The sequence below is a fragment of the Camelus bactrianus genome, chromosome 23, assembly GCF_048773025.1.
Source record: "Camelus bactrianus isolate YW-2024 breed Bactrian camel chromosome 23, ASM4877302v1, whole genome shotgun sequence".
NCBI classification, from domain to species: domain Eukaryota; kingdom Metazoa; phylum Chordata; class Mammalia; order Artiodactyla; family Camelidae; genus Camelus; species Camelus bactrianus.
Genome location: NC_133561.1, coordinates 19,974,632 through 19,987,616, shown reverse-complemented (window position 1 = coordinate 19,987,616; position 12,985 = coordinate 19,974,632). Strand labels below are relative to the sequence as shown.

Here is a 12,985-nt window from a genome sequence, read left to right as displayed (position 1 = left end):
TAACACTCCTTTTCTTGTCTGCTACTAAACCTCTTTTCTCTCTCTCTCTTAAGATGCAATAGAATGCTTATACTCTTTGGATAATAGACTCTTCTTTTGGGTTCAAGTGAATGTTTTAAACCAGCTCTATTCAGAATCACAAAATGTACCACCCATAGCAAAGTGTACATTCCTCAGCATTGACAACCTGCTTATTATCCAGAGGTTGTACTTTGATCTCCTGAAAATACGTGTGGTGCCATGAGATTTTTACATAATCCTATCATTGTCAAACATAATAAAACTTAGATCCAGGTGAGCATCAATTAGCGTAAATAACTTGAAAAGCAGCAAAGGAGCCCGAATTCTCTTCGGCAGAGATGTCTCCAACTGTACCCATGTGGAAATTTACATTCCACCTGGCCTCGTGGAAAGTGGGTAATAAAGTGGTCTTGACCTGTTTTCTTTAATTGTCCGGAATTGCTCTTCTGGCTCAACGTCTGAAGATGCTTCCTCAGTATGAAATTTGGGAACAGAAAGTAAATCATCTCCTAATATTCCCCTCTGACAAGTAATAATTTTATCTCAGACCTTAAGATCAGCATTTGACAACCAAATTCAGAAAACAAAGGCCACTTACATTGTAATTTTCAAAATGTGTTAAACTGTCGAAATCCTAAATGTGGAAATGGAGCACGACAAAAAGAATGCAGCCTCGCAGCTGGCCAGAGGGGCAACTCTTCTCTTTGCTAGCAGTCTTGAGTCCATAGCCTGGTCCCCCGGGGGTTCCCTCTCGCCAAAACACTCCTGATTTTTCTACCCTTAACAAATTTAAGTTTTATGGTTGTCATCATCGAAAACTTACTCTCTTACTCATTCATTCAACATTTATTTATGTGCAACATGAAACACAAGTGTTTGAAAAGCCTTTGGAAAATAGACATTTAAAGAAACTTGCTACAGACCACAAAAATGATGTAATTTTGACCTAGTTGCCATGAACTTCTTAAGACCACAAGGCTTGTATGAGGAGTTGAAAGAGAACAGTTTCAGTGACAACTTTGTAATTTGCCTGCTTTGCGATGTGAGGCGTGTCTCTAACAGCTTCCTGCCTCAGAGTCCTAATCTCTCTAAAACAACCGACAGTGTATAGGCATGTGTTGGGCACTTTGGGGAATACGAAGACACTCAGACACAGTTTCTGACCTTGTTTAACTTCCAGTAGTTAAGAGGGCACACAGAAACGTAGGACACCACCAGAGAGAAGAGGTGCTCTTGGTAAGACAGGCACAGGTTGATAGGCAAGTTCAGGGAAGCAAACCACTATTTGCATTTGGGGAGGTGGGAAAGGAAAATGCATTTGGTTTGAGTTTTATGGAATAGGCAGGGTTTGGATGTACAGAAATAGGTAGGTTTTCCCTCAGGCAGAGGGAGCATGAGGAGAAAGCACAGGGGTGGGATGAAGCACCAGGGTCAGGCTCAAGTTCAAAGAAAGTGCCTTGTTGCTTGCTTCCTTGCTTGTTTATTTTTGGTGGGGAATACTCTTGATCTCATTTCTAGGCTCGGGGCATCGGTCCAAGAAACTATTTTAAAGGTGTGTTGGGGGAGGGGTGGGAAAACAATGGCATAGAGTCGTAGAGTTCTGGATCAGGTGTGGGGCACGGGGCCAAGGGGAGGGACGTTGTGGAGAAATAAGATGAGGTGGAGCCAAGAACAAGTGTGTGCAGGGGTTCGGGCAGAGCTCAGGGGAGCTGGGAGTCCATACCTAATGGCGTCTGTGTTCCCTATGGCAGCTTGGCATCTGTTGAGTCGAAGGAGCCAGGGGGTGAAGGCTGAGACTGATGAAGATTCAGACTCCTCTGATGAAATCAATGGGGAAAGAGGCCAACTCTGGTTATGTGGAAGAATTGCTGAGCAGTCCTGAGGGCCCGGCTGAAATTAGAATCACGCACTTACAGTGGAACCAGACAGGATGGTGGTTGCCTCTAAAAATCTCAGTAGGGGAAGATCCAGGAAAAAGAAACACGAAGACGGAGGAAACATGATGGAGCCAGGCCATGGAGCAAATGGAAGGAGCAAGGGATCAGTACTGAAACACAGTAAGCAAAAAGATGGATGCCCTTGCTGGGTTTGAGGGACGTCTTGGAGAACTAAATAGTTACTATTTTCTTTGAATAAGAGGGAGGGAGGATTTTCAGCAAATTTTGTTTCCCTGAGAATTAATATATTGAGCATTTAATTGTGCCAGCTCCAATTAAAACTGACAAGTAAGTAAATTTTCAAGGATACATTTTAGTGAACATTAGAAAATAATAGCAAGGAAGCATTCAAATGAAGCTCTTGCTACCTTTTGTGAATTCATTCCTAACGTAGACAACACTTGGAAAATAGTCTAATTCAAGAAAGTCAAATAGACTTAAACTAATAAACCAACTCTGCTTGCTTGATGGTAGCTGCTTGGAGCTTTGTGTTAAAAATTCTGAGGATCAACATGAAATAGTGTTGCGGTCAATGTGTGACGGCTGGTGAGGTCACTGAAGAGGCGAGTGGGGAATATACAGCACGTACCTGCCATCCATGCAGTATAGATAGAATAGAAAAGTTTTGCCTTTCCTCTTACATTGTTACCAAAGTAGTATAAAATCATGTGCAAATCACTTAATTTGTTATCATCAGTTTACTTGAAATGAAATATATTGAAGTATATCTATATAGATTGCAAAAATTTTTATTTGTTAAGCCCTCTGAGCTCTTGCATAGAAGATGTCGCATAATTACAAATTATAATAATGCCAGCAATACATTGTGTGAAATATGTCTTATCTTTTACCCCAACTAAATTACTAACAGGAGAAATATTTGGTTTAAGTGAACTATGTCCATGGAAACATGACTCTAATATCTTATAACTGCTGGAAGCTTTAAAGACACTTGCACTTTAACAGGCTGATAAAAATAAAGAGAAATGCAATGGTTATTTTATATTACCAAGGACAGGAAGAGAATGCGTGTTTGCTGAGACCTATTTTAGGTTCTTTGTGTATGTTCTCATTTGAGTAACCTGCTAAGTTGGGGTAGTGAGGGAGGCTGAGGGAGGCAGTGATTTGCTCAGTGGCAGAAGGCTCACAAGTGGCAAAGGTAGAGGCCAAACCCAGGTCTTGCTGGCATCTAGTCTATCTTCCTTCCATCACTAGGAAAGAAGTGTTACCACCTCTGCACATGGATAACCTATTTGGACTAAAAATAAATGCTAAAACAATATCAGTTTTGCACATAATATGAGGTAGAAATTATGATCACCACAATGCTGGAATTGTACATCCTAACAGATTGCTCCCACTTTTTTATCAGCGGAAAGAGAGGTTTTTAAAATGCATCCATCTAGGTTTGCTTTAGAAACAGATCAGTAAGGAAGGCAAAATTGTACAAGTGGATATTGTCAGTGGGTACTTACTGAACATCCATGTGTGTGAACTAGAATTGAGTGACCTTTGATAACACTCATCCAGTCCCACCTGGTTCCTCTTTCTTGTGCCATTAGAGCCTAGATAGGGGGGTACACTTTTTCTCATAACCTTTTGGCAAAAACTTGATGCCAGTCCAGGAGAGCCAGGGCCACACTGGCCAGCTGAGCATGACAGAGGTATTGACGAACTAAGAGACGAAAGTAACAAGTGAAGTGAAAATTCTCTGAAAATTCAAAGGCAATGCCAGCTTGCCATCCTGCAGGGGGTGGTTCTGGGGTTCAAGTATAAATAGTTTTTCCAACTGAAAAACAAATCTAACATATTAAGTGTTTCATTGAAGTCCCCAATTATGTCTAGAGTTTAGCACTGAGTTTATTTTAAAATATATCTGGAAAAGCTTGTGTCCAAATTTTCCCATAGACTTACACATGATGAGAATCTGTCTCTTTATATTTAGCTGCAGGCCATCTAACAAGTTCTTGGGCGAAACACATTATTTTGCTGGTACAAGAAGAATAAATACTGTATTTGGAAAGTTCCAGTGTTCTTTAAAATATTGCTGTTTCCATAGCAATAACATAATGTACTAAAGAGTAGAATAGTGTTTCTTTAGAAATCACGTGTATGGATGCATGTTTCCATGAAGGATTTTGAAGCATCTCACCTGCTTGTGGTCCAAAAACGGAACAATAATAGTTAGTGGAATCAATCATCATCCTTTGAAATGGAACTTGGCCAGTTTTTACTGCCTGGTTATATGTCAGCCTTCTGCCTTTGGTCAAATGTGCACTTTCTTAGGCTCTATGCTCTTAGACGGTAGACAATTGACTTATATTCATTCATTAATTCATTCAGCCAACAAGTATGGATTAAGCACCTAAATGCCATTTCTAGGCACTGGGAACTCAGCGACAGTGTGGAGCTTACATTCCAAAGGAGGAAACAAGGAAATTCTCTTTAAACAAGAAATGTCACATCATGTACAAACGGACATATGAAAGTGCTCCTGGATGATGTTCGTGATATTTTAAATACTTTGCAAGAATACAACATCAAAGAATAGCATATTGATAAGGTAAGGAACAGGAGGGACTAAGAGACAAGGAGAGAGGGCCAGGAACAGTGGTAACTGATAGAGTGGTTCCCAGGTTGTCCTGCCAGGGACGCAGATGGCAGTCCCAGGCTGAGCCTCACATATTAAAGGTACCAAGGGTGTTTTAGGGGGGCATCTAGTTAAGGTATCACAAACAGACATAAAGACTGGGGAGTGAGCTCTGTGTGAGTGGATGCTCTTGGGGAAGATGGGCTGTGTCCTTACAACTGTGCGACTGTGGTCTCTAAAACTCATGCTAGGCTGGAAGATTCCCTTTGAATACCTCCCTCTTCTTCATTCTGACTTGGAGTCGGGTGCCTTTGCCTTTCTGCCATCTTCCACATTTGTCTCCTGTGCTGATTTTGCGCTGGTGAGCCCCACCTTGCCCTGTACCCCCAGCCCCAATTCCCAGAGCTGGGAGAGTGGATGACGGGGGCAGGAATGTCACTGGTTAACTAATGGCCATCTGGCATCTGGCAAGGGGGATGCAGGTCACAAATGTCTCCATGCAGGGTCACCACTATTCAGAGAGAGAACAGTAAAAGGAGCAGAGGGTCCCACCCCCTCCCTGAGGCCACACATCTTTGTCTCCTGCACAAGGCTCCACTGTGCTGTCGGTAGCAAAATCTTGAAATATTTAATGTCTTAAGAGACCCGTGTCTCTCTGCCGTGGGCACAGTCCTTTGAGCTGCAGCCTTGCTAGTGCTCTGTCATAGGCAAGAAGCAGCCTCTTGGCTCTCCCATACTTGAAAGGTTTGGCTTACTGTCTACATTGCTCCAAAAAGCTCTTGGTTGCAAACACTTCTCAAGCCGCCATGGGAGCAGAAAGTTTTGTGGGCCAGATGTGGGGTCACAGAGTCAGAGGCTCCCAGGGTGGCCACCCTTTCTTCAGAATCAGACAAGTTGCCCAGCTTCCCCAGATGCCTTCCTAGACCCTGCTCATAAATCAGTACACAGCGAGGTCACAAAAAGAGTGCTGAAATGTAAGCACATATTTTCAAGTGAAGCATTTCAAAGTTTTGCTTTTGCCCCCTTGCAGGGCCAGAAGTCCCAAAGGGGGTTGGGAGGGGGGTATCTAACTCTATTAGGAGGTGAATTTTTGGTTCCCAACCACCCAGTTCTTTTAACCACTGGGATTCTCCCCAGATGTTCTTTCTTACATGCAAAGGCATCATTTTCTTGCCAAGAAGTGGAATGATTGATCAAGCCTTCTTTAAATCATTTCATCTTATCCATTCCCATCTGAAGGAGCAGGTATTGCATTAATATTAATATTCTCATTGTCTCCCTCGAGAGAGAGAAATGCCCCTGTACCCCCCCTCCCAATCACTGCCAGCACCACGGAGATAGGAAGTTAGAGAATGAAGCCACCAATGCAGGAGCTACAGTTGTTTCATTAGCAACAGCTGGTGGCAGTCCCCTGCCCATTTTTTTTTAATGCTATGCTTGTCAGGTCCAGCTTCTTGAGACTGGATGGCAAAGGGTAAAACAAGAACGTGGCATAATTCAGCTTTTTGTATGCAAAAAAAAAAAATGAGGATTTATGCTGAAGAGGATGCGGGCAATATCAGGACGCTGATTAAGAAACTTTACAAAAGAATATCTTCTTTCAATATTGTGTAGGTAACAGCTGAGCAATTAGACAAACATACTGAGTAACTGAAACCACCTGTAGGATTTGAAAAAACACTCTTTCCTTCTCATTTGTCCGAGATACTTTTATAGGAATAGAAATGTGGGCTGCACATGTCTTACATTTCTCCTCATTGTAACTTTATGTTTATGATCAAGGGTGGAGTTTGCAACACCAGAGCTCCTTCTAACTGTATTGGAAACCATTGAGCATCAAAAGGAAATCTGTACCATTTGCCCAGCAGAGAAATAAATCTTTCTTTACTGACTTTTGCTTTGATTTCTGTCTGAGAATCCCAAAAGGACACTGTTTCATCTTATGTCACATTGGGAATGCCAGGTAGCATTTTCAGGTATATTACATACACATATGGAATGTATATTTAACAGAAACTTTTGGCTGGTTAAACAAGTGTCCTTTGTAATTGCAGCTATTTCATTTTGATTTTTTTCCTAATCTCATCAAAATTGAATGATTTTCATGTTTATTTCAAATAGACAATTACATATAATTTCATATATGTATATTAATGAACAAATACCATACCGTTGGAGTTATGCAACCTCTCTAATTTTATAGAATACCAATTATACATCATGCAACTAAGAACACATGACTTTGCATATGAAACATGTTAAACATATTATTAGAAAAAGGGCATGGTTAAGAAATGTATTGCTTGGTCAAGTCCCTAAATAATGACTATTGGGAAGAAAATGGTTAACATAATCCCAAATGTGGATCTGTATATGCCTGTCTCTAGGGAAAGAGACTAAAATGATGCCAAAGGGAAAGAAATTTTGGCCACCCTTTCTATTTCTTTCATGTGTAACAAATTCAAGACATATATTTCTTCCCTATGGATCAAATATTCTTAAAAATAAAAATTTCTAAATATAACAGTAACACTTACAGGACTAATGCATTGTACTGCAATGGAATCTTAAAAACAGCAACAGTAATTCTACTGTGAACTGCCTGGTCTCTCCAGAGAGTGCCGTTTCATGGACTGTGCACTCCCTGCTCTTCTTTTTATGGTCAAATCAGAGGGAAGTTCACTGCAAAGAAAGCGGTTACTTCTGCCATCAGCAGCCGTGGTCTGTTTACGTATGGTTTTTCTGTCTCTGATAAGTTTAGTGAGTGCAGACCTGGGGATCCATTTGCTTCTTATAACTTATAAAACACAATTTTTTAGGAGGAAGAATGCACTGCAGTCTAAATGAATGTTGGAATGTTATTTTTAGACAGGCTAAAAATTGTTGTGGGAGGCAGGATAACGGTCCCCACGTATGCCCAAACCCTAATCCCTAGAACTGAACTGTGACTATGTTATTTTACACAACAAAACCCCACAAAAATCAAACAAACAAAAAACCCTTCACAGATGTGATTAAATCAAGTGTTTTGTGATGGGGAGGGTATCCTGGATTATTCAGGTGACCCAAAGTAATCACAGGAATCCTTAAATGTGAAAGAGGGAGGCAGAAGAGTCAGAGGGAGATGTGACTACAGAGAAAGGGTCAGAGAGATGTGGTATGAGGATTCAACTCACTGTTGCTGGCTTTGAAAATGGAGAAAGGAAGTCATGACCCGAGGAATGCCGTGGCCTCAATAACCTGGAAAAGGCAAGGAAGTGGACTGTCCACTGAACTCTCCAGAAAGGAACAGAGCCCTGTGGACACCATGATTTTAGTCCAGTGAGGCCTGGGTCAGACTTCAGCCCTCCAGAGCCATAAGGCAACAGTTGTTTTAAAGCCCTGAGTTTATAGTAACTTGTTACAGCAGCAAGAAGAAACTAATACACTTGTTATTCATGTTTCTTTTTGTTTCTGAGGATTCTATTTGGAATTAATGACTGACTAATGACGCCAGAATGCTGTACCAGGAAAACTCACTAAAACTCATACCCAGACAGAGAAGAAAAAGGATATGGAAGGATGAGACTGTGCCCCAAATGAGTAAGTGTAACAAAACTATTTATCATTTTAATTATATTTTAATGACAGTCCCTCAGAGGAAGTTGTGATTTGAATTTCAAGAATGGTACACCTTGGGTTGGCATGACTGACATTTGGTTTTATTTAGAATTTGAAGAGAATGACAACACGCTTTCATGTTAATGATTTAGCAAGTAGTAATACAAAATCTAAATTTTAATGCCTCCATTTTTGGTTAATATGTTTATCTCACAACAAACTAAGAAGACAAAAGCAAAATCAATATCTTTAATGTTATTCAAGGGCCATCTTTTAAATCTGTGGGAGAAGCCTTGATCAAACGGTTCCTTTTTGTTTCATTCTCTTTCATCAGGGAAGTTAGAGGTACACAAGATTCACTAGATCATAAATTAATGATCCTATGTTAATGCAGAGGCCCCTGCTAATTAATAAAGGAAAGTAAAATGTGAAGCTTGAATGTATAAAATAGCTTTCAGCCTAGGAGAAAGATCAAAAATTCTTTTCCTCATATCTAGACAAAATTTGATCATGTTTTACACTAAAAGTAGATTTATAAAATCCTGACCCTAAAGCTTAGTCTCAGTGGTTCTTCTTGAACAGATTTTCTCCCAGACGGAGGAGCAGGCACAATTGGGCAACGTCAGAGCAGACGGAGGAAATTCCCACAATGCTGTGTTGCTAGACAGCATCCCCAAGTGCGTCACCGGTTGCTGGAGCCACCTTTTGTCTTTCCCCAACCCCTTTACTGGTTACCCGGACTTCCTTCTTGTGGATTCCAGGTACCTGGTGTACTGGGAGCAATAAGCCTCAGAGAAGATGCACCTCCTGTTTGGGAGTGTAATGTCATGAAATAGCACACTTAGAAATGGAAGCTCATAAGAATCAACATAAATAAATACAGAAGCCAGATTTCATTTATGACCTAGCATCAGAAATTACACGCCAGCATATCTGTAATATTGTATTGATTACATGGATCATCTTTACTTATTGTAGGAGGGGACATGACAGTGAGGAGGTGACCCTCATGGAGGGCCATTCTGGGGGGCTAACTACCACCCAACAGATTATCTTTTTCAAAGACATTCATTAGTTTTGGCCCTTTTGACTTCAACCTACAGAAACACTTCCTCCAGAACTGGCAAGTTTATGTAATTGTCTGCCTTCATTCTCTTCCTCCAGAGTGGTAGCAACCATGTGATGATGGTAGGGCCTCGAATGGAAAGATTAATATTGTTATCATGAAAAAAAAAAATCTACCAGGTAACTCAAGCCCATGAATAATCTCTGTGCTCTGAAAGAAAGCCTTTCTTTCTTCTCAATGCAAACAAGCAAACAATAACAAATAACTTCTGCCTGGGTTTCAGCCAAATACTTTAAGACTTGCGATCTGGGGAGAAACTGACTTTATATGGGTAAAGGAGGAATGCCATATTCTCCACTTCCTTAACAAAGTCTCTTGAGTAGTATCTCTTCTCCATTACACATAGTTAATGGATAATCAAGGCTCTGACGCTGATGAAATTGATACATTTTACACAGTAGTGGACACAATTTCAAAACTGTTGGCCAAGTCTTAGATGTGAGTGCATGCCAATGCCAAAAGCAATGAGACACAATGGTATGTTGTGTTTCGTTATTTACCATAGAAGCCAAACCAAGTTGATGCCAAGCATAGCATGTGCTTCATCAGTTCAACAAGTACAGTACCAAGATTTTGCGTCCAGATCAGACCTTTGTTTGGCAAAGAAACTTTTAGCAATTTGGGAGATGTCAATGGCCTCTGACGTTCCAAAAGGGACTAACAATACAAGAGTTCTCTTGTATCGGAGTGTACTTAATGGACAAAAGCCAAGAGTTAGATGCATTGAAAGATGTCAGTAACTGTCTTCAAGGGCAATGGCATATTAGCCAAATCTTCCATGACCTTCTTCAAATGGCTAAAAGAAATGATTGAAAGAAGTGCTGGTGATTCTGGAATAGATGACTTTGTATGTCAGGGATACAGTTTCAATATTCCTTCTCTCATCCAAACTAGAAGCCTTTTAAATATTTTCCAGGACACTTGGTTTCATAATTGTATGTGGCTTCTTTTCCTTAGAAATATTATAAGCAGCTTTGATAGATGAATGAAAACAATGTTTTTTGTGTTTATAGAGGCACAGCCACATTTTGGTAAGGTTCCAGCCGAAAATATCTAGCTTGCCTGATGTGCTGAGAGGATGGACAGTTTAATGGGATTTGTATTTCCACTGGGAGGATCTGGGCCACATAAGAACTCTGTGGCTTTTGTATCCCATGATGGTCAGTAGTAAAAGTAGAAACAAAGATGCAGAAGACTTAATCAATTGTTTCTTTTCCATGACATTTCCCCCAACTTAACTTGGGCCTGATTAAAAAGGCAGAGATGCCAGGGTATATTTCCTTTCATTATTATCTATAGGAAACTAATCTCATTGCTGTATCATGGGGGTGATGATGATTTTTGCCTCACATGACCATGTTCCATAGCATTGCTTGCATTTATGAGAAGCAAAATGGTACCATAACAACAAGGTTGATATTAAACATGATTTTTTTAAAAAATAAAAGCAACTATCAAAGTCATTGAAAGGCAAAACAACAGAAAAATAATATTCTCTAAAGGCTCATCCATGAATTCTGTTAAGGACTGAATGTGTCCCTCCAAAATTCATTGGTTGAAACCCTGCCACAGGTGGGACCTGTGGGAGGTAATTAGGGTTAGAGATGACATCATGAGGGTGAAGCCCTCATGAATGGGATTAGTTCCCTTATAAGAGTTGTGATCATCCCCTCTCTGCTCTCCGCCTTGGGAGGACACAACGTAAAGCCACAGTCTGCGGTTGGGAAGAGAGCTCTTGCCAGAACCTGGCCATATGGGCACCCTGATCTCAGACTTCCAGCCTCCAGAACTGTGAGAAGTAAATTTCTGTTGTTTATAAGCCAGTCAGTCTACGGCACTTTGTTAGAGCAAACCAAATTTGTCCAAGGCAAATTCCCTAGGAAACCATGCCATATTTACTTGGTTTCTTGTCTTTCCCCCACTGGACTGAGTTGCTGGTGGTCAGGAACTGTGTCTTTAATCTCTTTGTCCTGACAATAGTTATTACTTATAACAACCATGCAAAACAGCAGTTACTGGGCTTTCCATACCATCGATCTCAGAACAGTGAACTGTGGTGCTGGTTGCATAATGAGTGTTCACTGGAAAACCTACTGAAGAAATGAATGAATGCATACCTGAGAAAAATAACTTGTCAATGTATCTCTACCACTAGCTGTGGGAAGGAGTCCCTTGATAGAGATATTCCAATCTAGCTGGCAGGTCAGCTTTTCTATTGTCCATGAGCATGCCAGGCTATCACAATCTCAAGAGTAATGAACTTGAGATCAGAGGACCTGGGTTCAATTTATATCTCTACTACTTGTTTGCTGGGGAACAGGTTTCTACTGGCTATTTTATGCCTTCATATTGTAAATACTTGTTGCTTGTCTATTTACACTCAATGGAGATGCTAGGAATATCAATGAACCACTCTGAGCCTTGATTAACTAACCTATAACATGAGAACATTAATTATACAAGATTGTTGTGAGGGTTAAATAAGGTTGAGTGAGATAACATGTGAAAGCACCTAGAATCTGTCACAGTGCTTGACATACAGTAGGTGTTTCATAAAATTTAAACCCATGTTCAGCCGATCACCCAGCTCCCTTTGCTCTGACCATATTCACCAAACAACCGTCTCAGGCTAATTTAATTTCTCAAGAAAACTTCTGGACTAGAAGTAAAAAGTACTGATGACATGATGTGAATGTTCTCATCTTAAGTGCAAATTTGCTTCCAGATTCTTGCTTAAAAATCAAGTTTTGAGTGTTTGTGTGTGTTGTTTTTTGTGAGTCATTTTCCAGAGGCTATCACTCCTGGGTGAACTAATATAAAATAACCAGCTTCCTAGACTTACAAATCTGAGGACCAGACCTGGACTTGCAATGACCACATTAAGGGCAGATACCTTTGGAATCTCAGACTCGGGCGAGGACTTGTATGTTTCCCCATCCTCTACTCTCCAGCCCCAAACACTGGAAAAATCCATTAGCTTTTGCCTTAAGCGATTGAGCCCACAAAGGAGGTGGAACAAGATCTTGGGATGGGATCAGCCGGCACAAAGGACTCGGGTTCGCTCATTCATTCGGCTGAAATTCTCTGAGCATTCATTGTGTGCCAGCCTCTGTGTCAGGTCTTAGTGATGACAGATGGAAAAAACAGGGTCCCTGCCCTTGAGAGTTCAGGATCTGGGATGAGCTTGTGTATCGGTTTGGAGAGTGTGTCAGGTGTCTGCCTAGTTCACAGCTTTGCGTGAACCTGCCAAACAAAAATTGGCTCCAAGTGGGAGATTACGTGTATCGCTAAGTGTTAATAGACATATATACATATATACTCGCACATCATGGGAGGGCTTGAACTTTAGAAAAACTGCATCACAAGAGCAAGCTGACTTCCTATACTGCAGTCACTGAGAGGTAGGTTTAGACTCTGACACGTTGGAAGCTTCACCTAGTTGCCTCATCTATAAAATTGTGTTACTGAATATTTTGTTTGGAAAGAGTTCATATTTAATTCATTCATTCACTCCCTTACTTAACAACCATTTATTGAAAGCCTGCCGTGTGCTAGGAATTGTTCTGGTCTCAAGACTGAGTTTGGCTCCGCAGATTCAAATCCTTCCCATCCATCTAATTCCAGCTTCAATCTTACTCTCTCCAAATTATCAGCCAGATCCTGGTGTCTAATCCCTCTGAATGCCTGTACTTTCACTTTTACCTTACCTTT

General features: G+C 40.8%; 1 long non-coding RNA gene across 1 annotated transcript; it reads left to right on the top strand.

Moving 5' to 3' along the window:
- Positions 1-1,718: 1,718 nt before the first annotated feature.
- LOC123614007 (uncharacterized) lies at positions 1,719-11,305 on the top strand. The gene is made up of 4 exons (XR_006721468.2): positions 1,719-2,078; positions 4,341-4,521; positions 8,007-8,130; positions 8,731-11,305. It is a non-coding gene; the product is annotated as an uncharacterized LOC123614007 (long non-coding RNA).
- Positions 11,306-12,985: the final 1,680 nt, after the last annotated feature.